This window comes from Pelophylax lessonae (assembly GCF_965119305.1).
Source record: "Pelophylax lessonae genome assembly, chromosome: 6".
In the NCBI taxonomy this organism is placed as follows: Eukaryota; Metazoa; Chordata; class Amphibia; order Anura; family Ranidae; genus Pelophylax; species Pelophylax lessonae.
In genome coordinates, this window is record NC_138773.1 from 48,435,494 (window position 1) to 48,461,968 (window position 26,475).

General features: G+C 44.0%; 1 protein-coding gene across 1 annotated transcript in view; it reads left to right on the plus strand.

Annotated features, from left to right (window-relative positions):
* Nucleotides 1-26,475, plus strand: part of PEMT (phosphatidylethanolamine N-methyltransferase) — a 297,675-nt gene that overhangs the window by 221,649 nt on the left and 49,551 nt on the right. The gene's annotated exons all lie outside the window — the stretch shown is intronic.

Here is a 26,475-nt window from a genome sequence, read left to right on the forward strand (position 1 = left end):
CTCTTCCAGCCCCCTTTGCTTCCTCTCTCCCAGCCCCCTTTGCTTCCTCTCTCCCAGCCCCCTTTGCTTCCTCTCTCCCAGCCCCCTTTGTACCCGCTCTCCCAGCCCCCTTTGTACCCGCTCTCCCAGCCCCCTTTGTACCCCCTCTCCCAGCCCCCTTTGTACCCGCTGTCCCAGCCCCCTTTGTACCCGCTCTCCCTGCCCCCTTTGTTTCCACTCTCCCAGCTTCTTTGTTTAATGAATTAAAATAAACTAAACAGTAAAGTTAGCCCAATTTTTTTGTATAATGTAAAAGATGATGTTACGCCGAGAATCATGAGAGAATAGTGATCTTTATTCTAAGCAAAAAAATTGTGATTCTCATTTTATCCAGAATCGTGCAGCTCTACTCTCTCCCAGCCTGCTGTTTCCTCTCTCCTAGCCCCGCTGTTTCCGCTCTTCCCGCCCGCAGCTTCTGCTCTCTTAGCCCCTTTGATTTCTGTCTCCCGGACCACTGTTTCCTCTCTCCCGACCCACTGTTTTCTCTCTCCCATGGCCTGCTGTTTCCGCTCTCCTAGATCGCACTGTATCTCTCTCCCGGCCTGCTGTTTCCTCCCTCCTGGCCCAGTGTTTCTGCTCTCCCAGCCCCGCTGTTTTCTCTCTCCCAGCCCCGCTGTTTTCTCTCTCCCAGCCCCGCTGTTTTCTCTCTCCCAGCCCCGCTGTTTTCCCTCTCCCAGCCCCGCTGTTTTCCCTCTCCCAGCCCCGCTGTTTTCCCTCTCCCAGCCCCGCTGTTTTCTCTCTCCTAGCCCCGCTGTTTTCCCCTTCTCCTGGCCCCGCTGTTTTCCCCTTCTCCTGGCCCCGCTGTTTTCCCCTTCTCCTGGCCCCGCTGTTTTCCCCTTCTCCTGGCCCCGCTGTTTTCCCCTTCTCCTGGCCCCGCTGTTTTCCCCTTCTCCTGGCCCCGCTGTTTTCCCCTTCTCCTGGCCCCGCTGTTTTCCCCTTCTCCTGGCCCCGCTGTTTTCTCTCTCCCGACCCCGCTGTTTTCTCTCTCCCGACCCCGCTGTTTTCTCTCTCCCGACCCCGCTGTTTTCTCTCTCCCGACCCCGCTGTTTTCTCTCTCCCGACCCCGCTGTTTTCTCTCTCCCGACCCCGCTGTTTTCTCTCTCCCGACCCCGCTGTTTTCTCTCTCAGTACCCAGTTATATTATGTACATTTAGGAAAGAATCCGGGCCTTCTTAAAAAGTCTACTGAGCTGTCCAGAACCACCTCTTGAGGGAATCTATTCCACATTTTCACAGTTCTTACTGGGAAGAAACCTTTCCGTATTTGGAGATTCTAAATCTTTTCCTACAGACATAGAGAGCCCCTTGTCCTCTGTGATGACCTTACAGTGAATAACTCAACACCAAGTTCACTATATGGATCCCTTATGTATTTATACATGTTGCTCATATCTCCCCTTAATCTCCTATTCTCAAGATAAAATAAATCCAGTTCAGCTAATTGTTCCTCATAGCTGAGCTCCTCCATGCTTATGGATTGGTTTGCATATCCATCAGATGTATTCCAATTCGAAAAAGTAACGGAATTTGTCCCAACACAATCTTTAACAAAAGAAAAGGAGGCTGCCATTGATGAGCTACTACTAAAAATGCTAGTTGCCTGGCTGTTTTGTTGATCCCAGGTCAAGAATGCAGATCAGATTGCTCCAAGGACCATCAAAATTCCTTATCTGTTCCAGGTCAATTAGAATTGAAGCCAGAGGTTTAACATGGCAGCCAGGGAAGTGGCATCCTCAAAAGAAGGAATCAGTATTGGCAGCCTAATGACTGGAGAAAGGTCACTTCTGGTCAAAACTGTAAGGGTCCAGTTACACTTGATTGCAATGTGTTGTAGCAAACATGTTTTGTCACACTGGGGTGCGTTGTGTTAGCCCCTCAATGAAAAGTGAATAAATTGTAATACACCTCAACAAACAAAAAATTTGGGGCATGCTGCAGCACACCACAATGCACATTGTAGGATGTGGTGCGCTGTAATGCATCCTGATGATGCATTGCTGGGCCTAAAAAAGTGAATGAATGGAATGCACCAATATGTGCAGGCTGCATTGTAACGTGTTGCAGTAAAGCATGTATTTTAATGTTCATTACCCAACACACTGCTGTGGATGGATCAAGCCCCTGTGAAGGAAGAGGTTTTCCTCATCCATTGGGTGTTGTTCGAAACTTCACTCTCTTAAGGAGCTCTAGGTGCTTTGCTTTTCAAAACTTTTGAGTGTGTCAGATAGAGTGCCCCCGCTGATAAAGGAATCATGGCACTCACTGGCAGGAGGAACCATTGTACCCACTGGCAGTAGGAACAATCCCACCCACTAGCAGGAGAAACCATGAAACCCACCGGCAAGAGGAAATATGGCACTTGACATCAGAGGAACCCTGGCACCCACCTACAGAAGGAACCATGGCTGTCGACTTGGTTCCCCCTCTCAGCTCTTATGACATTACAGAACACAGTAGTGATTTAGGGGCTGGCAGGAGGAACCATGCCACCCACCAGCAAGAGGAACCTTGGCATCCACCAGTAGAAGAACCATGGCACCCACTGGCAGGAGGGATCATGCCACCCAACAGCAAGATGAACCATGGCACCAACTGATGGTTGAACCGTGGCACTCACTGGCAGTAGGAACCATGCCACCCACCAGCAAGGGGAACCATGGCAACCACCAACAGGAGGAACCATGGCTGTGCACTCTGTATCCTCGTGTCAGTGCCTATATTATTACAGAGCACAGTAATGATGTAGGGGTCAGCAGGAGGAACAATGCCACCCACCAGCAAGAGGATCCATGGTATCCACCGATTGAAGAACCATGGCACCCACTGGATGTAGGTGTCATGCCACCCCTCAGCAAGAGGAACCATGGAATCCAGAGGCAGGAGGAACCATGACAACCACTGAATGATGATCCATGGCACCCACTGGCAGTAGGAACTATGCCAATCACCAACAAAAGGAACCATGGCACCCACAGATAGAGGAACTGTGGCAGCCACTGACAGAAGAGACCATGGCTGTGCACTCTGGTTCCTCCTGCTAGCTCCTATATCATTACAGAACACTGTAGTGACATAGGGGTCAGTAGGAGGAACCATGGCACCCACCAGCAGAAGGAACCATGCCACCCACCAGCAAGAGGAACCATGGCACCCACCGGCAGGAGGATCCATGGCACCCACTGATATACTGTATGAACCATAGCACCCACTGGCAGTAGGAACCATGCCACCCACTAGCAAGATTAACCCTGGTAACCACTGGCAGGAGGGACATGGCACCTACTGGCACCTGGAGCTCTGCAAGAGAGTGAATTTTCATTACATCACCCACTAAACAGTATAGGTTTCTTCTTTCACAGCATTGTTTTCTTTTCAGGGTTGTTCAGAGGCTATAGGGTCACTTTAGAAAGACTGCAAATGATTGAGTTGTGGATGAACTTGACTAGCTTCATGAACTTGGATTGGAAGTTTCGAAATGTTTCATGACTGTGGATGATCAGAGGGTCAACACCAGCTGTGAACCAGCTTTACCCACTTTACCAGCAATAACGTGACTGTCCTGTAACATATTAACAGTCTGTGTTAGCTATGATTCATGTGTATCTACATTCCTATGCATTAACATATAGATGACCAGCTAATTGCACAATTCTCAGTAAATACGTTCCAGGTAATGTTGTGATAGGAGTATTATTTAGAGTAGAACCTAAAAGGATACCAGCATAGGATTCTGGGAAATGTAACTTCCACCCCCTAGCATGTGCCCCCCCCCCCCTTCCTCACTGGTCCCTACGACAGACCCTATGTATACTTCTGTCTCCATGGAGAAGGAAGATTCCACTGGGAGATGTGAATGTGACACCTAGGAATCAAATACCCTCCCCGATCGCAGAGCCGTGTCACACTCGCATCGCTCTGCAATAACGCTCACCGCCCTTTGAAATGCAAAGCAGAGAGCAGTTAGAGTAATGTAACTATGGCAGGTTAATAGTAACGCTTTTATGTACTGCGTTTGATGGTAGTGCCTGCTGACGCTTTTCTCGCTCTTCTTAGAATTGTTGTTTTTTTAACGACAATCTCAGTGTATGATAGGGGCCTGTATAGTTTTCCTCTTTTCCTTTTAACGCAAATAAGTGAAGCATGTACAAAAAAAAAAAAAAGAGTAAAACTAATCCAAAGTGAAAGAAAATATGAACAGAAAAACACTGTATATATATCATAGACACAAAAACTTATAGTATATATAATGTCTATAGATAGGCTCCCATACAGGGCCTTATAAAAGTATTCATACCCCTTGAAATTTTTCACATTTTGTCATGTTACATCCAAAAACGTAAATGTATTTTATTGGGATTTTATGTGATCGACCAACACAAAGTGGCACATAATTGTGAAGTGGAAGGAAAATGATAAATGGTTTTCACATTTTTTTTATGTAGCAGGTTTTCCAGGCATGGGGCCTGAGGTGGGTCTGCCATTGTTACCGGCAGAGTTGTATAAAGTACTCAAAACCCATACTTGAGTAAAAGTACAAGTGCTCGATCAAAAAGTGACTTGAGTAAAAGTACCAGTGCTCGATCAAAAAGTGACTTGAGTAGAATACTAAAGTATTCAACATTTTTTGTACTTAAATATTGCAAGTAGTTTTTTTAAAAATTTTGCTACTCAAGTACTGAAAGTAAAAGTACCAGTAGTTTTGAAAAAAAAATTGCTACTCAAGTACTAAAAGTAAAAGTACAAGTACTGTGTTATGTAGTTATTCAAGAAAGAAGTCAAAAGTTTGAACATCATATTGTTTTTTATTATTTCAAATGCAGCTTTTATTCATACATACAGTAGCTTTTATTTTCGTATGCGCTGATAATACACATGTTTTGAGCTTCATGAAACCTACCATCAACTGTTCTGGCAGTGGTCATTTTTATAATTGTAACGAGTAACTATGCAGCACAAACTATGCAGCACGAAGTATTGAAATCATTGAAAAAATGTAGTGAAGTAAAAGTGGAAGTAGGAGAAAAAAATTCTACTCCAGGAAAGTACAGATACCGCCTTTCGGTACTTAATACAGTAGTGAAGTAGTTCTACTTAGTTACTATACATCTCTGGTTACTGGTAACACTCCCAGCTTTGAGCTGTAACTCCAGGTTTGAGAACTGAGACAATGACAATTCTGGCATCTTTGGTTTGTGTGTTTTTTATTATGTTTTAGGGATAGGAGAAGGTAATGAATGGGATACTCCTCTGGCTCAACTAGGTACAATTTTGGGTCTCTTCTAGAGAAAAAATGCATGTCAGGGCTGTCTTGACCCCAACCAGAGCACCTTCTTCCACATGTTTGTTGTGTCCCCCCACATGGCTTCTAGCAAACTGCAAACAGGAGTTTCTTATGGCTTTCTTTCCACAATGGCTTTCTTCTTGCCACTCTTCCATAAAGGCAAGATTTGTGGAGTGCACAACTTATAGTTGTCCTGTTTATCATTTTCCTTCCACTTCACAATTATGTGCCACTTTGTTTTGGTCCTTCACATAAAATATCAATAAAATACATTTACGTTTTTGGTTGTAACATGACAAAATGTGGAAAATTTCAAGGGGTATGAATACTTTTCAAGGCACTGATGCTGGACTCTGGCTTTCACCTATGATCAATAGAGATTACCATGATAATAGCAATAGATTGCACAGATTTGTAACAGTATGCTACTATGAAAGCATATGTAACCTCTAAAAATTTGATTCTCCTATTTGCTCCCTTTGTGGTCTGTTGAATACAATAATGAAAGTGTTTTGTTCTATCTGTGCAAAGACTCTGTAGGCAGGTGCAGTGCTGTACTCCCCACTGTAGGTGGCGCTCAACCGAAGCAAAAATGCAGTACAGGGAACTTGGTTCCTCTATGACTTCCTGCGTTCACTAGAGAAATAGCTGTCCAATTGGATGCTGGTGCCCCACGTGACCTCAGCAGCCATCTTGGGTCAGGACAGAGTCTATTTAGGACTCTGGCTCTTAGGTTTGGCCCGCTTTGAGCGAGTGGCTAGTGTAGGGACAGTTTCTTGGCCTGGCAGGGACAGCGCATGGCGGCAGGAGAAGTTTCCTGAGGAGTGGGAAGAGTGCAGAGACTACGCTATGTCCACTTAGGAAGCCTTCTGTTTGGGTGAACTTGCCAGGCCGCAATTCCACTCCTCACTGCAGAAGCTGTCGCATCATTTCAAGGTCACAATCCTCTGCTAATGGATGTAAGTGGCTCCAGTAGGATCTGCTGGGCCTGATTGTACACTGTTGGAATTCTCTTAATATACTGTTCTCATCCATCTCTGCCTCCAAATGTAATCTTTCCCAGCAGTGCACTATGCTGCACCCTTCCCACAAGTGCAAAAATACCAGTTGATCCTGCCAGAAATTCCATGAGCTTGTAACTTCCGGCACATTCTGCAGTGTTCTCTAAAGCAGTGCATACTTACCATCACTTAAGTTGCTTCAGGACCACTCAGTGACTATGCAGCCTTCCCTGTTTCCAGAGTGGCTTGCCCAAACCCCACCAACTCTGACACATGGTGTGGGAGAAAGCATCAATAGGACCGATGTCCAAATGTGGGTCTGTCCCAGCAAATCTGGGTCAGTTGCCATTTATGGTAATGTCAGCTATTCCCAGTTGACCTCTGCGGACTACAGAATACCTCCCCCAATGTTAAGGAGATGAGGAAAGAGGAAAGTGTTCTTCAGTTCTAACATACTTCATGTCCTAGGGTGACAACGTTGTTCTTCCATAAATACAGTATAGTATTCTTTTCATCAGCAGGAATGAGCTCAGGAGTGTTTGGACACAAGTTTAAACCCATCTGCACAATGTCACTGGGAAGCTGTCAAAGTGGACATCCAATCATAGGCGGCCAATGCAAGGGGTGTGCATACATGCAGGCAGGGGCTGACTGGCAACTTTCAGCCCAGGGGGCAAGTACAAACCAGAGGCCCGTGGTGCAGCGACTCGGCCCTCCTCCCAATCTCCCTCTTCTGGCCTCCTCTTGACTTCCATTCAGGGCTGAAGCTCCGCTCCATGTACTCTCTACTCACTGGCCGAACTCGGGGCTGGCCAGAGGAGGAGCATCTCCAATGGGGCATGGAACGGGCTGCTGCTCAGACACAGTTTACACTATCCATGCTGGGGGGGAGGTCTGCGCTTTGTCCTTGTCTTCATCCTGCACTCAGTAGTATCAATGGGGGGAAACTTTTACTTCTCTTCACCAGGAATCCTTTAGGCTTGTCTGTGGCAGAAGCGATGCAGCCTTTTTATGGGGCATCAGAAGAGCCCCGGGGGCAATTGCCCCCCTTCCCCCTGGCCCAGTCCTCCCCTGCATGCAGGACAGGGAATTCTTCCACCACCTGTGATTGTCTGTCTGCTTTGACAGCTTCCCAGGGGGATAGCTCAGATGGGTTCAGACTTGTGTCCCAACATGCCTGTACCCATCCCTACTCATCAGCAGAATTTTGGCTTAAAATGTATCTAAACCCAAAATACAAAAATGTAATCTAGACCAATCATCTATAACCTTATGACTACCCACCTTAACATGTTGAGACATGGACTCCACTAGATCTCTGAAGGTATGCATGCTGTGGTATCTGGTAAGTCCTGCAACTGCTATCACATCCCACAGATGCTCGGTTGGATTGATATCTGGAGAATGTGGAGGCTAAGTCAACACCCTTCAAGCTTATTGTTGTGTTCTTAAAACCATTCTTGAATTCATTAGACCAGGGCACCTTCTTGCATTGCTCTCTGGTCCATTTCTGATGCTGACGTGCCCATTGTAGGCTCTTTTGGTCATGGGTCAGAGCAACTCCAAAACTGCAGGTCTTGTGGGATGTACACAGTCTGCAGTGGTCAGGATCGACCATACAAGGAAGGAAAACAGGTGAACCGGCGACAGGGTCATGGGCGGCCAAGACATATTGGGAGTGAAGTCTGGCTCGTTTACTCTGACCCTGACCAGTCTGCGGCTATGCAGTCCTATATGCCTCCAACTGCAATGCACTGTGTGTTCTGACACCTTTCTATTGGAACCAGCATTCGCTTTTTCAGCATTTTAAGCTACAGTAGCTCTTCTGTTGGATTTGACTACAAGGGCCAGTCTTTACTTCTCACATGCCTTGGCTGTCCATGATCCTGTCACCAATTTTCCTTCCTTGTTTGACCACTGCAGACCGAGATCATCCCACAAGAGTTTTGCAGTTGCTTTGACCCAGCCATCTAGCCATTATATTTTGGACCTTGTCAAAGTCACTTGCTGCTTAATATATCCCTCCTACTTTCAGGTGAGATAATCCGTGTTAATAACTTTACCTGTCAATGGTCATATTGTTGTTGCACTGCCCCCGTAAGGACTGCTGGATACTGACTCTGCGGGTTCCGCTGGTTATCAGCTCACAGCTATGACTAGACAAAGCTCTTGGATCCCTCTTTGCTCTTGTTGGCTCTTGACAGAAATAAATAGTTTAGGGGTGTTTTTTTGTTTATGTTGTAATTGGGATAGGAGAAGGGAATAGTGGGATACTCCAATTGAACTATTCACATAGATGAGGACTTCTGTCTTCAGAACTTCTTTAATAGTTAGGAACAGCCAGGCTGTTTATCCACACTGCCACAAGTGTAGAAAGAGTTAAGTCTCTTGCTCTCTTTAACAATGAGACTTGATGGACGATCACCTATCTTCAGGACACTCTCCCAAGCATCCCCTTCTTGCTGACACCCATCCACTGACTATCCTATGAGCAGGGGTGGCCCCTTGACATGAGTTCCTGTACTAACGATACTGCAGAAGAAGAACCTCCCAGTATCTCCCCTCTCAGTCAGCTTCCCTGGACCTCTGGGTTCTGCTCCTACCGACCACTCCTCCGTCCCTCAGAACGACCTCCTGAGATCGCATGGCACCTCTACAGAGGAGGAGGCAGCCGCCCCCCTCCCTCCAGGACTCCGCTCTCCAACGAAAGACCCTGAGCACATGTACTCCTGGCTTTTATACAGTATCCCAACATGCACCGAGGCAGCCTACCTTCTGCCAATCATAAGAACTGTATCAAAAGCCTATGCGCCCATTCGTCAGGTTTCCTCCCACTGCAACATACCTCCCTATTGGACCAGCATGAAACACTCTCTAGACTTAATGAATCGCATACTGAGCACAATGAGCAGACCTCACTAACAGATCCTGCTCTCTGGTAGGCAGAGAACAATATAGATTTACCTGCAGCCCCTCTGGTAATCAGACAGAGCTCAAAACTATACTCTCTCACTAGCACCTACCTAGGAGGGTGCTACATTGTTATGTTATGTCTGTGTTCTGTATATTTGTATTTCCTTCTAAGGTTCCCATACACTCTCAGTTGGACTTTATACTTGTTCTGCTCACCCTGGCATCCCTTTAAAAAGTTGTGAACACCCTGGGGGGAAGGGGGGAGAATCACCTTCTACAGCTGTTATACCAGTTACTGCAATGATATGTTCTTGGTAGAGCTGTGGGCTTAAAAACAAGAAAGGAAAAGGCTTTAGATCCAAAATTTTCTTTGGCAACTTTAGGGTTACTACTACTTTAGTAAAAAAAAGAATGTGGGGAAAATAAGGGCCTGTTCATATCAGTGACAGCATGGTAGAATGACCATGGTGCCGATGTGCCCCTCACGGTGCACCACATTATTTTATTTTTTTTTTCTAAAGTGAACTTTGATGAAAGGCAACATTTCATTGCGTTCTATTGGCTGAAGCTCAGGGCAAGGTGGTGGATTGTGTCCCACTGCTCTGCGCTGAAAAAAGTACTGCATGCCATACTTTCTGTTAGTGCAGATCACTGTATTGGGTGGTGTGAACTGGCTTGGTAGGAGACAAGGCATTTTACCCTGTCTTGTGGTGGGACAACACTGAAATACCTGCATAGCCAAAGACTCACTATACCTGGTGTGAATGGGCCCTAACCAGTGGCGGCTGGTGCTCCTTGGGTCGGGGGGGGGGGGGCGGCAGATGGACCTGACCACGGACCACACCAGCTCCAGGCCGCACCGCACCGCACACCATACCGCCACCCGGTCGCCGGCTCACTCACCCTGTGCTGCCCCTGGTCTGACGTGGAGGCGGCGGCGGCTTCCCCCTTTAGTCTCCACCGTGTCCCCCTTCATTGGTAGGGCTTCCCCTGCCTCTCCTCCTTCGCCAATAGGATTGCTTCTCCTTTCAGCCAATTGGGAAACGGGTCTCAGGACCCACTTCCTAATTGGCCAGGAGGAGAATCCGTGTGACAATAGCAAATATTCATTCGCTATTGTCACATAACTGGGTGGGCTCAGCGCGCAGTGCTCTGCGCCCCGAGCCCACCCCTTTTTTAAGCCTATTAGAGTCTCTGGCTCTAATCACGTGCTTTAAAAAAAAAAATCCCCATTAGAATCCTGCATGTAGATTAGGGGGCCGGATGCATGAATTGGGGGGAGGCGCCCCTGGACCCCTAATGGACGGGCCGCCACTGGCCCTGACAGCACCACAGATATGAAATAAGGGGGAAGGGGAACAAGGACTACTCCTCCCCAAAGAAGGTCCAAGGGGAAATGGGGGAAGGGGAATGGGAAGATTTTGGATTTTTCCGCTTCCGTAAAGTATTGTATGACATATAAAAATATTTTTTACAAAATTTTATTCAAAAACAGCTTAAAATCAGAACATTAATACAGATTTCATACAAATATTGATAGCTGATTATTCAAACCAGGGAATTCAAATATCCAGGCGTGTATTCCTTCCTCAACATGTTTCACGGAGATACCACAGATATATTGTAAGTCCAGCAAATTTTAATTTCGCACAACCAGAGGTCACAAGCATGACCGAGCACAAGTCTATGCTTAATTTTACAATAAGTTGTCCAATATTCTCCTGATTTTCTGTCGGCATCTAAGCTCTGATGGAGGGGGCATTGAGCCCCTGAAATGTGATGCATTTTCTTTGTGAGAAATAAAGATTTATTGGATTTTTATTCTGTCTATGGCTTTCTCATTCACTCCTATACCAAATATGGGAGATGAGGAAGCCGGAAGGGCCAGACATTTGTTGTGAGATTATCTATATCCTTATTTTTCTCCAGAATGACAGTGACGCATAGCAGATGGAAAAAGCAGATGAATGTTACGTTTATTCTATTGTACAGTTTGGAGATTTGCCTATAATAGTTTGGTTTCTGGAAAGCATTCTGTGAACAGTGCATGTAACTCAGAAATGGATGGGACTTCAAATTCATGAAATGCGTTAAAGCGTAATTCCACTTTTGTTGAAAAAAAAAACATTCCCCTCTGGGTGATCTCTGTACATTGCAGGATTTTAACAAACTTTGTTGCAGATTCCTACCTTTTGTTATTCTGAAGAAATCATTGTTTGTTCCTCTGTGCTCAGTGGGTCAAATGGGAGTGGTTTCATAATTATCTATCAGCTGTGGCAGCTGCACAGCACTAATGAGGAAAGCTGCTTGGCCTGCATCCCTTTAGACGTGTTCCTATTGGGAGTATCTCACCAAAAATTACATTTTTGTTGCAGGGGATGCCAGAAATCTGACTTGTATCTTAGGCAGACTTCTGGAAAAATCTCCAGGCGGCCATATTGCATTGCATTTTCAGAAAATTACAACCGCTGCAGATTGAAAAGGAAAGGTAATTTTTAATAACATTCAATTACAATATTATTTGTGTTGCAACTGTATATGCTATATTGCTTTTTCTTTATTTTTTCCCCCACAAAAGTGGAGTTACCCTTTAAGATAGTAAATTTAGAAATAAAGTTACAGCTTTAGGTAGGTAAATTCAATCACTTGCCTGCCGGGCACTTTCACCCCCTTCCTGCTCAGGCCAATTTTCAGCTTTCAGCACTGTTGCACTTCAAATGACAATTGCATATTTATGCAACACTGTTCCCAAATTAAATTGTTATCATTTTTTTCACACAAGTAGAGCTTTCTTTTGGTGGTATTTAATGACCTTTGGATTTTTTTTTTTTTCTACATGCATAAAGACCGAAAATTTTAAAAAAGAAACTGTTTCATAGTTATAAAATTTTGCAAACAGGTAATTTTTCCCCTTCACTGATGCACGCTGATAAGGCTGCACTGATGGGCATTGATAGGCGGCACTGATGGGCAATTGAATATTTTTTTCTTTTTTTTTTACATTTTAAAAAACAATACAGTGACCAGCGCAATACAGTGTTTCCATAATAACACTGTACTACTTTAGGGAGGTGATCGGATTTTTTTTTTTTTTTTTACCCACTATGATTACTTATACAGTGCATCTGAAAAGTATTCACAGCGCTTCACTTTTTTCACATTTTGTTGTTACAGCCTTATTCCAAAATGGATTAAATTCATTATTTCCTTCAAAATTCTACAAACAATACCCCACAATGACAATGTGAAAGAAGGTTGTTTCAAATCTTTGCAAATTTATTAAAAATAAAAAACAAATGAAAAATCCCATGTACATAAGTATTTACAGCCTTTGCCATGATACTCCAAATTGAGCTCCTGGGGCATCCTAGTTTCCACTGATCATCCTTGAGATATATCTACAACTTGATTGGAGTCCACCTGTTCTAAATTCCGTTGATTTGGAAAGGTACACGACTGTCTATATAAGGTCCCACAGTTAACAGTGCATGTCAGAGCACAAACCAAGCCATGAAGTGCAAAGAATTGTCTGCAGACCTTCGAGCCAGGATTGTATCAAAGCAGAGATCTGGGGAAGGGTACAGAAACATTTCTGCAGCATTGAAGGTCCCAATGAGCACAGCGGCCTCCATCATCCGTTTGGAACCACCAGGACTCTTCCTAGAGCGGTACACTTGGCCAAACTGAGAGATCAGGGGAGAGGGGCCTTAGTCAGGGAGCTGACCAAGAACACGCTGGTCACTCTGACAGCACTCCAGCGTTTCTCTGTGGAGAGAGGGAAGGAGGACCTTCTAGAGGAACAGCCATCTCTGCAGCACTCCACCAATCGGGCCTGTATGGTAGAGGGGCCAGACAGAAGCCACTTCTCAGTAAAAGGCATGTGACAGCCCACCTGGAGTTTGCCAAAAGGCACCTGAAGGACGCTTAGACCATGAGAAACACAATTGTCTGGTCTGATGAAACAAAGATTGAACTCTTTGGCCTGAATGGCAAGCGCCATATCTGGAGGCAACCAGACATCACTCATCACCTGGCAATACCGTCCCTACAATGTAAACTGGAGACTAGTCAGGATCGAGGGGAAGATGAATGCAGCAATGTACAGAGACATCCTTGATGAAAATCTGCTTCAGGACACTCTGAACATTAGACTGGAGCCAAGGTTCATATTCCAACAGGACAATGACCCTAAGCACACAGCCAAGATAACAAAAGAATGGCTATAGGACAATTCTGTGAATGTCTTTGAGTGGCCCAGCCAGAGCCCAGACTTGAACCAGATTGAACATCTCTGGAGAGATCTGAAAATGGCTGTGCACCGACACTCCCATCAAACCTGATGGAGCTTGAGAGGTCCTGCAAAGAAGAATGGGAGAAACTACCCAAAAATAGGTGTGCCAAGTTTGTAGCATCATACTCAAAAAGACTTGCAGCTGTAATTGGTGCCAAAGGTGCTTCAACAAAGTATTGAGCAAAGAGTGTGAATACTTATGTACATAGGATTTTATTTTTATGTTTTTTTGATTTTTAATACATTTTCAAAGATTTCAAACAAACTTCTTTCACATTGTCATTATGGGGTATTGTGTGAAGAATTTTGAGGAAAATAATGAATTTAACCAATTTTAGAGTAAGGCTGTAACATAACAAAATGTGGAAAACGTGAAGCGCTGTGAATACTTTCCGGATGCACTGTAGCAGTGAATTTCACTACTATAAGAAAGCATTTTTACTTAATGAAATAGATTCATTCAGTGTGTTGTGATTATCTGTAATTGGCCACAGCTAATCACATGGCACAGATGGGCTGTAATTGGCCCTGTCTGTACCATGTGATCACTGTGACACAGCTAGCAACCCAATTGTACACAAGAATGAAATGCATCTAAGCCATTCATTGCTTACAATTGTCATGTGATCTGCTGTGATTGGTCACAGTGATCACATGGTACCGAGGCAGGCCAGTACACTGATCAGTGTGACAAATCGTGCCGGAGAGGACATCATGTGCCAAAAATTTTTTTTTACTTTAAAGCAAAGACTGCTTTAACCACTTCTGGACCGGAAGGTTTTACCCCCTTAATGACTAGGCCATTTGTTTGGCAAAACGGCACTGCATTATTTTAACTGACAATTGCGCGATCGTGCGACACTGTACTAAAAAAAAAAAAAATTGTCCTTTTTACCCCCACAAATAGAGCTTTCTTTTGGTGGTATCACCTCTGCGATTTATTTTTTTTTTTATATATATAAACAAAAAAAGTGCGACAATTCTGAAAAAAAAAATTATTTTTTACTTTCTGCTTCCCAATAAAAAAAAAAAAATTAAAAATCAAATTTTTTTCATAATTTTAGGCCATTTTGTATTCTGCTACATATTTTTGGTAAAAAAAAATCCCAATAAGTGTATATTGATTGGTTTACGCAAAAGCTATCGCGTCTACGAGCTAGGGGAAAGATTTATGTAGTTTTTATTTATGTTTACTAGTAATGGCAGCGATCATCGATTTTTTTAGTGGGACTGCGACATTGCGGCGGACAGATCAGACCCCTAAATTACCTTTTTAACACTTTTGGGAGGGACCAGTGACATTACTACAGTAATCAGTGCTAAAATATGCACTGTTACTGTACTAATGACACTGGCAGGGAAGGGGTTAACACTAGGAGTGATCAAAGGGTTAAATGTGTCCCTAGGGGGTGTTTTCTAACTGTGTGGGGGTTGTATTTACTGAATTACCACAGAGACCAGTGTTCCCAAATAGGAGGATCCCTGTGTTCATTACTGACAGAACAGCGGTCTGACTGCTGTTTACAACGGCAGACCGCCGTTCTGTCCCCATGGGAAGCGATTGTGGGTTCCCTGCGGCAATTGCGGCCTCGGACCTGCTGATTGGCTCCCCCTGTGGGCACCCCCACTAGCAGTCCCGCGAAGCGACGTATAGTTACGTTGTTTCGCATGACAGCCGACCTGCCACAGTATATGTACTGCTGGCGGTCAGCATGTGGTTAAGATAGAAAACCTTCAGCATTTACAACCACTTTAAAGGCATGGCAACCCACTTTTATTAAACAAAGTAAAAAGAAAAGTTTCCAAATTGTAATTTGGTAATTTTGCCCACACATGGGGTTCTTCTCCAGCAAAAACACAATAACCGAAAATATTGATCCACCTGGCTACGCTTCAACAGCGCCGCTACTTCTAGCTGCCAACTCATTGGCTCTTCACTCTTCTAGCCCCCCAAGCTTGCTCACTCTTCCAGAGACTTCTGTACGTCTTCCAACCCCCAGACTTGCTATCCACCTCAGCTTTCTTGGTCTCTAAAAACCTCTCTTGATCTCCCAGGCTCGTATATGCAAAAGCATTAGATATGTTTCCCCACAAACGCTTAATCTACAAACAGAGGTCCGTAGGCATGGACCATTGAGCTGTCCAAAGGGTGGTGATAAATAATGGTAAAAAACTTCAATGGTAAGTGGGGTACCCCAAGGCTCTGTCCTGGGACCATATCTGTTTAATTTGTTCATAAATGATAGAGGATTGGATAAATCGCTCAATTTCAGTTTTTGCTGACGAGACAAAAATAGGTAGGGCAATAACATCACATCAGGATATAGAAACTTTACAAAAAGACCTGAATAAAATAATGGGGTGGACAACTACATGGCAATGAGGTTTTATGTTGAAAAATGTAAAGTAATGTGCTTGGAGCTAAAAAATATAAATGTAAATTACTATCTAGGGGAAGAACCTCTGGGGGAATCCAGAACGGAGAAGGATTGGGGAGCCCTGGTAGAGGACAGACTGAGCAATAGCATGCAATGTCAAGCTGCAGAAAGCAAAGCCAACAGAATATTAGCATGCTTAAAAAAAAGGAATTTACTCCAGAGATAAAACAAAAATTCTGCCACTTTATAAAACTCTGGTTCAGCCACATCTGGAGTATTCCGTCCAATTCTCGTCACCATTTCTCAGAACCACAGAACTGCAACAAAATTAATAAGGGGATTGGAGGACCTCAATTAAGAGGAACGAATATGAGCACTAAGCCTATTCTCTCTGAAGAGACGCTTGAGAGGAGATATGATGGCAATATAAAAATACCTTAATTACGAGGAACGGCTACAAGCACTGAACTTATTCGCCTTGGAGAAGAGACTCTTGAGAGGAGATATGATAGAAATATACAAATGTCTTAATGATGATCCCAGTGTAGGTAGGAAACTATTCAGCCTTGGGGAGTGTAAGAGCACACGAGGCCACACAATAAGAATGGAGGAAAAGTGGTTTAACCTTAAACTGCGTATAGGTCTTTTCACTGTCAGGGCAATAAGGATGTGAGTGACGAATGTGGGTATCAGATCCCTGTCCTTCTCACTAACTCGTGACAAAGGACCAGCCAATCTCACACCACGCTTTCCCTTGCGTAACAATGCCACTCTCTGCTGCACCCTGCACAAAGATTTTCCAGCTTGCGGGACCACAATCTAGGTGCCTGCAGGCTGAGAGCGATTGTCACTGGGCTAATTTAGCCTTTAACCCTTTCAATGCCATCACCTCTGTTTGGTCCGAGCGGTAGGAAGCTCGTAAATTCTAGCAATGCCAATTATGATTTTAGAATAATCCTCACCACAGACAGGTATGTTCATAGAATTTATTCTATACAGTAGTACTCTTCAAGAGACAGGTTCTTTGTTAGCTTGCATTAAGAGCTTAGGGACAAGGTTAACACTTTTCAAAATAAGGTTTTAATAATGAAAAGGTCAAAGTTGGTGGAAATAAAATATTTACTGAAAAAAGGTGTTTCAAAGAAATGGAGACATAATTCAGCAATAGCAAAATAAGGTAGAATTGAGGAGGAAGAATACTTGCAGTCAATGTTCTGGGTATTATCAGAGTTCAGTCGATGAGCCAGGTGTGATCAGTTCTCAAACTTGATAGATGTCCCTGCTTTGATGGTACCATGAGAACTGTCTCAACTCGTTAGGTCTCCTTTTTTCTCTTGGATCAAAGGGGTGTTGACAGATGCCCCTTACCAATAAAACAGAGTGTCCATGGGCTGTCCTGAGTTTATGACAATATCAGGTCCCTCCTCTTTGAACAGTTTTATACCACTATTCATATCCTCCAATATTTACTGGTTACATTCTTTAAACTTAAACTGATCGATTATCTTTCACCATTTAATTTCGCATCCAGGGAAACTTAACACGGAATATCTCATATAAACTTGTCACCCAGGGAATATCTGATAGCTATCTTCCCTTCTATATGTGCTAGCAGTGGCGGCTGGTGCTCAAAATTTTTGGGGGGCGCAAAAAGAAAAATGTAATAGGTATTGCTTCGTGTCAAAAAACGCAGTAAAAAATTGCGTGACTTTGAAGTCATGGTACAGGCATGGCACAGGTGATGGTACAGGCATGGCACAGGTGAAGGTACAGGAGATGGTATAGGCATGGCACAGATATGGTATAGGCATGGCACAGATATGGTATAGGCATGTCACAGGTCATGGTACAGGAGATGGTATATGCCCCCTTTCAATGCAGAGACCAGCATACATGCCCCCTTTCAATGCAGTGACCAGCGTACATGCCCCCTTTCAATGCAGAGACCAGCGTACATGCCCCCTTTCAATGCAGTGACCAGCATACATGCCCCCTCTCAATGCAGAGACCAGCGTACATGCCCCCTTTCAATGCAGTGACCAGCGTACATGCCCCCCTTTCAATGCAGAGACCAGCGTACATGCCCCCTTTCAATGCAGTGACCAGCGTACATGCCCCCTTTCAATGCAGAGATCAGCGTACATGCCCCCTTTCAATGCAGAGATCAGCGTGCCTGCCCCCTTCAATGCAATGAATATGGTGCTGTGCCCCCTTCAATGCAATGAACACTGTGCTGTGCCCCCTTCAATGCAATAAACACTGTGCCCCCTTCAATGCAATGAACACTGTGCTGTGCCCCCACAATGCAGAGTTCAGCGTGCATGCCCCCTTCAATGCAACTGTGCTGTGCCCCCTTCAATGCAATGAACAATGTGCTGTGCCCCCTTCAATGCAATAAACACTGTGCTGTGCCCCCTTCAATGCAATAAACACTGTTCTGTGCCCCCTTCAATGCAATGAACACTGTGCTGTGCCCCCACAACACAGAGTTCAGCGTGCGTGCCCCCTTCAATGCAACTGTGCTGTGCCCCCTTCAATCCAATGAACACTGTTCCAGGCCCCCATCAATGCAGAGTTCAGCGCGCGAGCCCCTTTCAATGCAGAGCGCCAGAGCATTGTCCCCAATCACTGCAGAGTGCCCACAGCATTGTCCCCCAATGATTGCAGAGTGCCCACAGCATTGTCCCCCAATGATTGCAGAGTGCCCACAGCATTGTCCCCCAATGATTGCAGAGTGCCCACAGCATTGTACCCCAATGATTGCAGAGTGCCCACAGCATTGTACCCCAATGATTGCAGAGTGCCCACAGCATTGTACTCCAATGATTGCAGAGTGCCCACAGCATTGTACTCCAATGATTGCAGAGTGCCACAGCATTGTACCCCAATGATTGCAGAGTGCCCACAGCATTGTACCCCAACCCAATGCACTTACCTGGCGGCGGCTCGGCTATCGGCGGTCATGTATGGCCTTAATTCGTTCAGTATGACATTTCTCATTTAAATGTATACTTATTATTAATGTGTCATGTTACTGTCTGAGTTTATGAATCGTGTGTTGTGTATTTAAGTTTTGAATTGGGCAGAGCTCTTTGATTGCCTTTTACGATCTCCATTAGTTCTGGGTATCCTTAATAGACTTGGTCATAGTTTTACTATAGGCCTGGAAGGAAGAAACAGACATCCTGCCAGGACTCAATAAGCGGTTTACAGCAGTGCACAGGCCTAAGTGCTGGTTTTTGATGTCTCTGAGTTGAGATAACAGCTCTTTTGAAGTGTAATCGATATTGACACCTACACAGGTTGAACTGGATGGACTAGCCTCTTTATTCAACCTTACCAACTATGATACTATGTATAGCTGTCCCAGTCCTGTGGCAAGGAATCCCCCCAATATGGACTGCAGTCTTTCGCAGGAACACACAGTTCTCCTGACAGGGCTCTGTCTCCAAAATGGGACCCATAAGCTTGGTTTGTAACAACCCTGCACACCTGTGTACTTACGCAGCCTGCAGGTCTCCGGTAAGAACTGGACACAGGATTGAAGGCTTCTTCCCATCCAAATCTCTCCAAAGTCTTCAAGCTCCAGGACACAATCTAGGACTACAAAACCCAGTCTTCTATGCACAGAAACCATAGGCTGGAACTTCGCACTCTGCCAAATTCTTTATCCGTTTCCTAAACACACACCATGGCAGGGCCTAGCACTGTCACAGGGTGCAGATGTAAAAGCCTCAAATTACTTGAAATTACATTCATGTGATTGTAAACTCTTAAATTTACCCAGTGAAGTGAATGGCTTCAGGTTATACAGAGAAATGAAACCATTCCTTCTAGAAACATTGTACTTGTTTATCTGCAATCCTCTCATCTCTACAGCCTCCCAAAGCACACATTTTACACAACATTTCTGAGCTCCAGAAGGCAGGGAGTGGGATCTGAAGTAACATCGTGAACAGCATTGAGCATAGAGCTGAGTATAGTTTGAGACCTGAGTAGAGGGAATGGACACACCCCCTTCTACACAGTCTCATAGGCAAATGTACAGCTGGTGGGGAGTTGGGGCCATCCCAGGGATTTCTTGGTGTTGGCGTAGACTATCCAGATGACATCATCTGTAAAGAGAGCAGAATGCAGCCTGGCCACCTTGTTCCCAATCGGGATGATGTCCGGACCCTATGCTTTCCCTCCTCGTCAGGAGCCTTTTCCTACCGCTAACACTGTCTCTTACAGGCAGGGTACCTTACCCTACACTGCCCACTTGTGAAATGTGTGCCAAACCTGGGAGCCAGGCCTTACATAGGCTCTGCCTTACCCAAGATTGCTGCGAGTCACATGGGGCGACAGCCATAGAGGAACCCTGTTCCTCTTGACTTCCTCCTTTAACGGCAGTGCTGCTGTGGGAGAGCACCACCTGCAGTGGTGAAAGTAGACTGCACCTGCCTACATATCCAGTTGACTACAACCCCCATCCATTAGGGTAGGAACTAGATGGCAGGCTTAGAAGTCTCCCAAAATGTGTGATCATCTTCCAGTCCAGCTAGATTCGGTGAAACCTTACATGTATAGGTACCCTTACCATACCAAATTTTCCAGTGGTTAGATTTTATAATTAGAGCTTTGCTGGAAGAAGTTTGTAGCGGTGTTTGTAGCATGTTCAGCAGGTGGATTTTACTTCTTTATGATTCTGTACAGGAGGAATCCAGCTGTTTTTTTACACTGGAGGGTCAGAATAAGAACATACACAGATACCTTTATATCACTGACGTCAAACAGTCTGAGCGCGGCCAACATGAAGGAAAGGTGATGACTGCACACATATGGCACGCATTTGTAGCTCAGACATAATGCCATGAAAACAGAAAGATGTGGTTAAGTTAACTCAATTCAGACATTTAATTCAATTCAACATTTACTGCTTACACTGCTTGGTATATAGTCACAATTTTTCAATTTCTGCACTCGTATGAACTGCTTTAAGGCTTATACAGTGCATCCAGAAAGTATTCACAGCTCTTCACTTTTTCCACATTTTGTTATATTACAGCCTTATTCTAAAATGGATTAAATTCATTATTTTCCTCAAGATTCTAAAAACAATACCCCATAATGACAACGTGAAAGAAGTTTGTATGAAATCTTTCCAAATTTTGTAAAAATAAAAAACAAAAAACCTCACATGTACATAAGTATTCACAGCCTTTGCTTAATACTTTGTTGAAATGACACCAATTACAGCCTCAAGTCTTTTTGAGTATGATGCTACATGCTTGGCACACCTTTTTTGGGCAGTTTCTCCCATTCTTCTTTGCAGAACCTCTCAATTTCCTTTAGGTTTAATGGGGAGCGTCGGTGAACAGCCATTTTCAGATCTCCTTAGAGATGCTTAATCGGGTTCAAATCTGGGCTCTGTCTTGGCCACTCAAGGACATTTTCAGAGTTGTCCCATAGCCACTCCTTTGTTATCGATGTCCTGTTGGAAGATGAACCTTTGCCTCAGTCTGATGACCAGAGCACTCTAGAGCAGGTTTTAATCAAGGATGTCGCTGTACATTTCTGAATTCATCTTTCCTTCAATCTTGACTAGTCTCCCAGTTCCTGCTGCTAAAAAACATCCCCACAGTATGATGCTGCCACTACCATGCTTTAGGAATGGTATTTGCAAGGTGATGAGTGATACCTGGTTTCCTCCTGACATGACGCTTGCCATTCAGGCCAAAAAGTTCAATCTTTGTTTCATCAGACCAGAGAACTTTTGTTTCTCATGATCTGAGAGTCCTTCAGGTGCCTTTTGGCAAACTCCAGGTGGGCTGTCATGTGTCTTTTACTGAGGAGTGGCTTCTGTCTGGCCACTCTACCATGCAGGCCTGATTGGTGGAGTGCTGCAAAGATGGTTCTTCTGGAAGGTTCTCCTCTTTCCACAGAGAAACACTGGAGCTCTGTCAGAGTGACCATCGGGTTCTTGGTCGCCTCCCTGACTAAGGCCCTTCTCTGATCGTGCAGTTTGGCTAGAAGGCCTGCTCTAGGAAAAATCTCGGTGGTTCCAAACTTTTTACATTTACGGATGATGGAAGCCGCTGCTCATTGGGACCTTCAATGCTGCAGAAATGTTTCTGTACCCTTCCCTGGATCTGTACCTACATACAATCCTGTCTCGAAGGTCTACAGACAATTCATTGGACTTCATGGCTTGGTTTGTGCTCTGACATGCACTGTTAACTGTGGGACCTTATATAGACAGGCGTGTGCCTTTCCAAATCATGTCTAATCAACTGAATTTGCCACAGGTGAATTCCAATCAAGTTGTAGAAACATCTCAAAGATAATCAGTGGAAACAGGATGCACCTGAGCTCAATTTTGAGTGTCATGGCAAAGGCTGTGAATACTTATGTACATTTGATTTTTTTTTATTTTTAATAAATTTGCAAAGATTTCAAACAAACTTCTTTCACATTGTCATTATAGGGTATTGTTTGTAGAATTTATACGAAAATAATGAATGTAATCCATTTTGGAATAAGGCTGTAACATAAAAAAATGTGGAAAAAGTGAAGCGCTGTAAATACTTTCCGGATGCACTATAGCAGTGAATTTCACTACAATAAGCAAGCATTTTTACTGAATGAAATAGATTCATTCATTGTGTTGTGATTATCTGTAATTGTCCACAGCCCATCACATAGCACAGATGGGCTGTAATTGGCCTTGTCTGTACCATGTGATCACTGTGACCAGTCACAGCTAGCAACACAATTGTACACAATGAATGACATGCATCTAAGCTATTCATTGCTTTCAATTGTCATGTGATCTGCGGTGATTGGTCACAGTAATCACATGGTACCGCAGCAGGCCGGTACACTGATCAGTGTGACAGATCGCGCTGGAGAGGACATCATTTTTTTACCCTAATGCAGAGACTGCTTTAACCATTTAAGGATCGGAAGGTTTTACTCCCTAATGACCAGGCCTTTTTTTTTTTGCGATACGGCACTGCGTTACTTGCACTGACAATTGTGCGGTCGTGCAAAGCTATACCCAAATAAAATCGATGTCCTTTTTTCCCCACAAATAGAGCTTTCTATGCACTGCTGGCGGTCAACAAGTGGTTAAGATGGAAAATCTTCAGCATTTACAACCACTTTAAAGGCATGGCAACCCACTTTTATTAAAAAAAGGAAAAAGAAAAGTTTACGAATGGTAATTTTGCCCACACAGAGGTTCTTCTCCAGCAAAAACACAATAACCAAAAATATTGATCCACATGGCTACGCTTCAGCACCACCGCTACTTCTAGCTGCCAAAAAGGGGTCATTTGGGGGGGTTGTGCTATCTTGGCATTTCATGGCCTCCGAAACTGTGATAGGTAGTGAGGAGTGAAATCAACAATTTACGCCCTTAGAAAGCCTGAAGCGGTGATTGGTTTTCGGAAGTAAAAGCTGCGTAAATTCCAGTATATACACCATAGTTTAACTTTTGCGCAAACCAATAAATATATGTTTATTGAGATTTTTTTTTTAATCAAAGACATGTAGCTAAATACATTTTGGCCTAAATATTTTTTATAGGAAAAAGTAGAAAATGTAATTTTCTCTCATACTTTTCGTTTTTTTTTTTTTTTTCGTTTTTATCGCAAAAAAAAAAAACCGCAGAGGGGATCAAATACCCCCAAAAAAACAGCTCTATTTGTGGGAAAAAAAGGACATAAATTTGGTTTGGGTACAGAATTGCATGACTGCGCATTTACCAGTTAAAATCACGCAGTGCCAAATTGCAAAAAATAGCCTGGTCATTAAGGGGGGTAAAACCTTCCGGTCCAGAAGTGGTTTAAAAAGCAGAAGAAAAACATATGACCATGAAATCCAATGAAACTCTTCACACTGATAAGTTGTAGATCTGTTTTGTGCCTGTTTTCTGTGTTTTTTGTGCATGTTTGGTACGGTAAACTAAAACTGCACCAAAAAAGCACCTCCTCATAGAAATGAATGAAAAATGCATCATAAACATGGCAAACATACCCAAGCCACCCCCTTGGTGCATTTTTATAGTCATGTCCTGTTTTCACAGGTGCAAAACACATGTGGGTTTTTACAATGGAGCAGTGTGAAAGTAGCCTTAGGCTCCATGTACACGGGACGTTGTTAAAAGTCCCTTTGAATGCTGGAATTTTTAGGACGTTTGAAACGTCCGTTCGGTCGCGTTTGTACCCGCGTTTAGCGGGCGTTTAGCGGCGTTTGCGTTTAGAAGCGTTCCTAGAGGTCCAAAAAATTATTCCCCTTTAAAATGAAAAAACGCGAACGCTAAACGCGGGTCATCGCGTTCAGACGCGTTTGTGCGTTAGAAACGCCGGGAAACACGCGTTCGAACGCAAATAATTGCGTTCTAAAAACAGTCCCTGAACGCAACTGCCTGCAAATGACTGTAAACGACCTGGTGTACATGGACAGATAAGATAAAATGTAGATGGGTTCAGGGGCTTCTGAAAAAAACGCCCAAATGCTCCTAAACGGCCATTTCCAGCGTCCCGTGTACATGGAGCCTTACGCAGGTTGATGCATTTTCCTCGTGATTTTTGGGAGGTATCTGATATCATGCAGGAGAAGCCAGCCTTCTCGTCCACTATCAGTGCCTGACCTCACAAATTTGCTTTGGGAAGAATGGTGAAACACTCCCATAGACACACTCCTAAACCTTGTGGACAGCCTTCCCAGAAGAGTTGAAGCTGTTATAGCTGCAAAGGGTGGGCCAACTCAATATTGAACCCTACAGACTAAGACTGGGATGTCATTTAAAGTTCATGTGCCTCCCAATAATTTTGGTAATATAGTGTATATTCACTTGAATGGGCTGCCCCTATGCGACAAGAAAAATCGCATGCAAATCCATCAAAAAAAATCACGAAACAGGGAACCCTTCTTCCCACTGGGCGATGATTTGAACAGGGCCTTAATGAAATTGCAACTCGTGAAACATTTGTCTGGAGTTCAGGTTTCAAGCCAAACTCCGAGTTGTAGGAGTTTAAACGTCTTCAGCCAACAGCTTTTTCTAATGCAAGAATACATATTTGTCTTCCCCTAAGGTATATTGCTTATAAATTTGATCACAGCAGGAGGGAGGATCAGGTCTTGATTTATAATTTTAGTAAGCCTTTCAGCAGCAATCTCAGCCACAGCCTGCTGTATTTCATTTGGACTAAATAACACGAACGTAAGTAAGTTTTTCTAACTTGCTAGCATTCCTCCATCCACACCGTATCCAGGATGCATTAATGAGCAACCGCACGCCTCTTAATCTGCCTTATTACTGCACATCAGCCGGCTTCAAAACAAGGGCGGAAGTACGAACGCAAGTACATTGCCTATTAGAATACATTATACATCATACACACATAAATATCAGGCCACGCCGGGAGACCGGACCATCCATCTCGTTAGTAACGCACATGACGCTGCCGCGATGCAGCTGCCAACAGCAGGAAATTTGCTCCGTTCATTAGAGCGCACTTTGCCACAGATCCTATTACCATTTCAGCGCCATAATGTGTATATTTAGACCTGTGACATTTTGAACAATAAAAATGTGCACTTTTTAAAGGATTTTTTTATTTCACGTAACCTTTCTCTTAATTGCCCTTTTTTGTTTTGATGTCTTTACAACACTGAATTTAAATTATGGAACCTAGGTTGAAATCTTTTTTCTCTTTGTGTTTATTTTTGCTGCTGCTTGACAAATGCGTAATGTATGTATTTTTAGGCTAAAGTTCCTAAACTGATGTAGACCCTAAATTGGATCAACAGTGCACCATAACCTCACAGCATGTCACGTGGCCACTTGTAGTCTTTGCATGGGTGACAACACAGGAGCACAACTGGGAGACAGTTGTCTCCCCATAAAAGGAAGTACTTACCAATGACCTTCATGGCAAGATCATTTGTCATTCTTTCAATCAAACTTCATATTTAAAGAGGAATTCCAGGTATGGATATTTTATACATAGTTACAGTGCATTGGTCGTGGCTAATGACCATACCTGGGTAATGTCTCTGGAAGCTGGAAAACACTGAAGTAGACACCACTACTCCAGTGATCTCCACTTGCTTCTGGGTCCCACCCTGAGCGGCTGGCCTGGAGTAGCAGTGTCTACTTCAGTCATTTCCAGCTTCCGGGTTGATACAGGTATGGTATATACAGTACATAGAGGCCACCACGATTAAGGCCCAAAAAGGGAGAAACGTGTCAGAGAAGTTCTCTACGGGTTGAGAACTGGAGCTAAGGCCATCATTTACCCATTTAATTTATGTAACAGAGAGTAAGTGTCTGTTCGAAGACAGCCACCAATTTGTTGAAATCTACTGGAGCCTGACAAGCCACTTTTGTCTTTCTTGCACCAGCCTTTTACATGCTGATCCAACTGGCATTGGAGGGGCATTTGAGTGGTAATAGTTTCATTCTGTTGGGCTACATATATACAGTACATATCTACATTGGTCCAAGCTGGACCAATGTAACTATGTATTAAATATCCAAACCTGGAAGTCCCATTTAAAGTAAATGAAGCAGTAAATTGAAGTA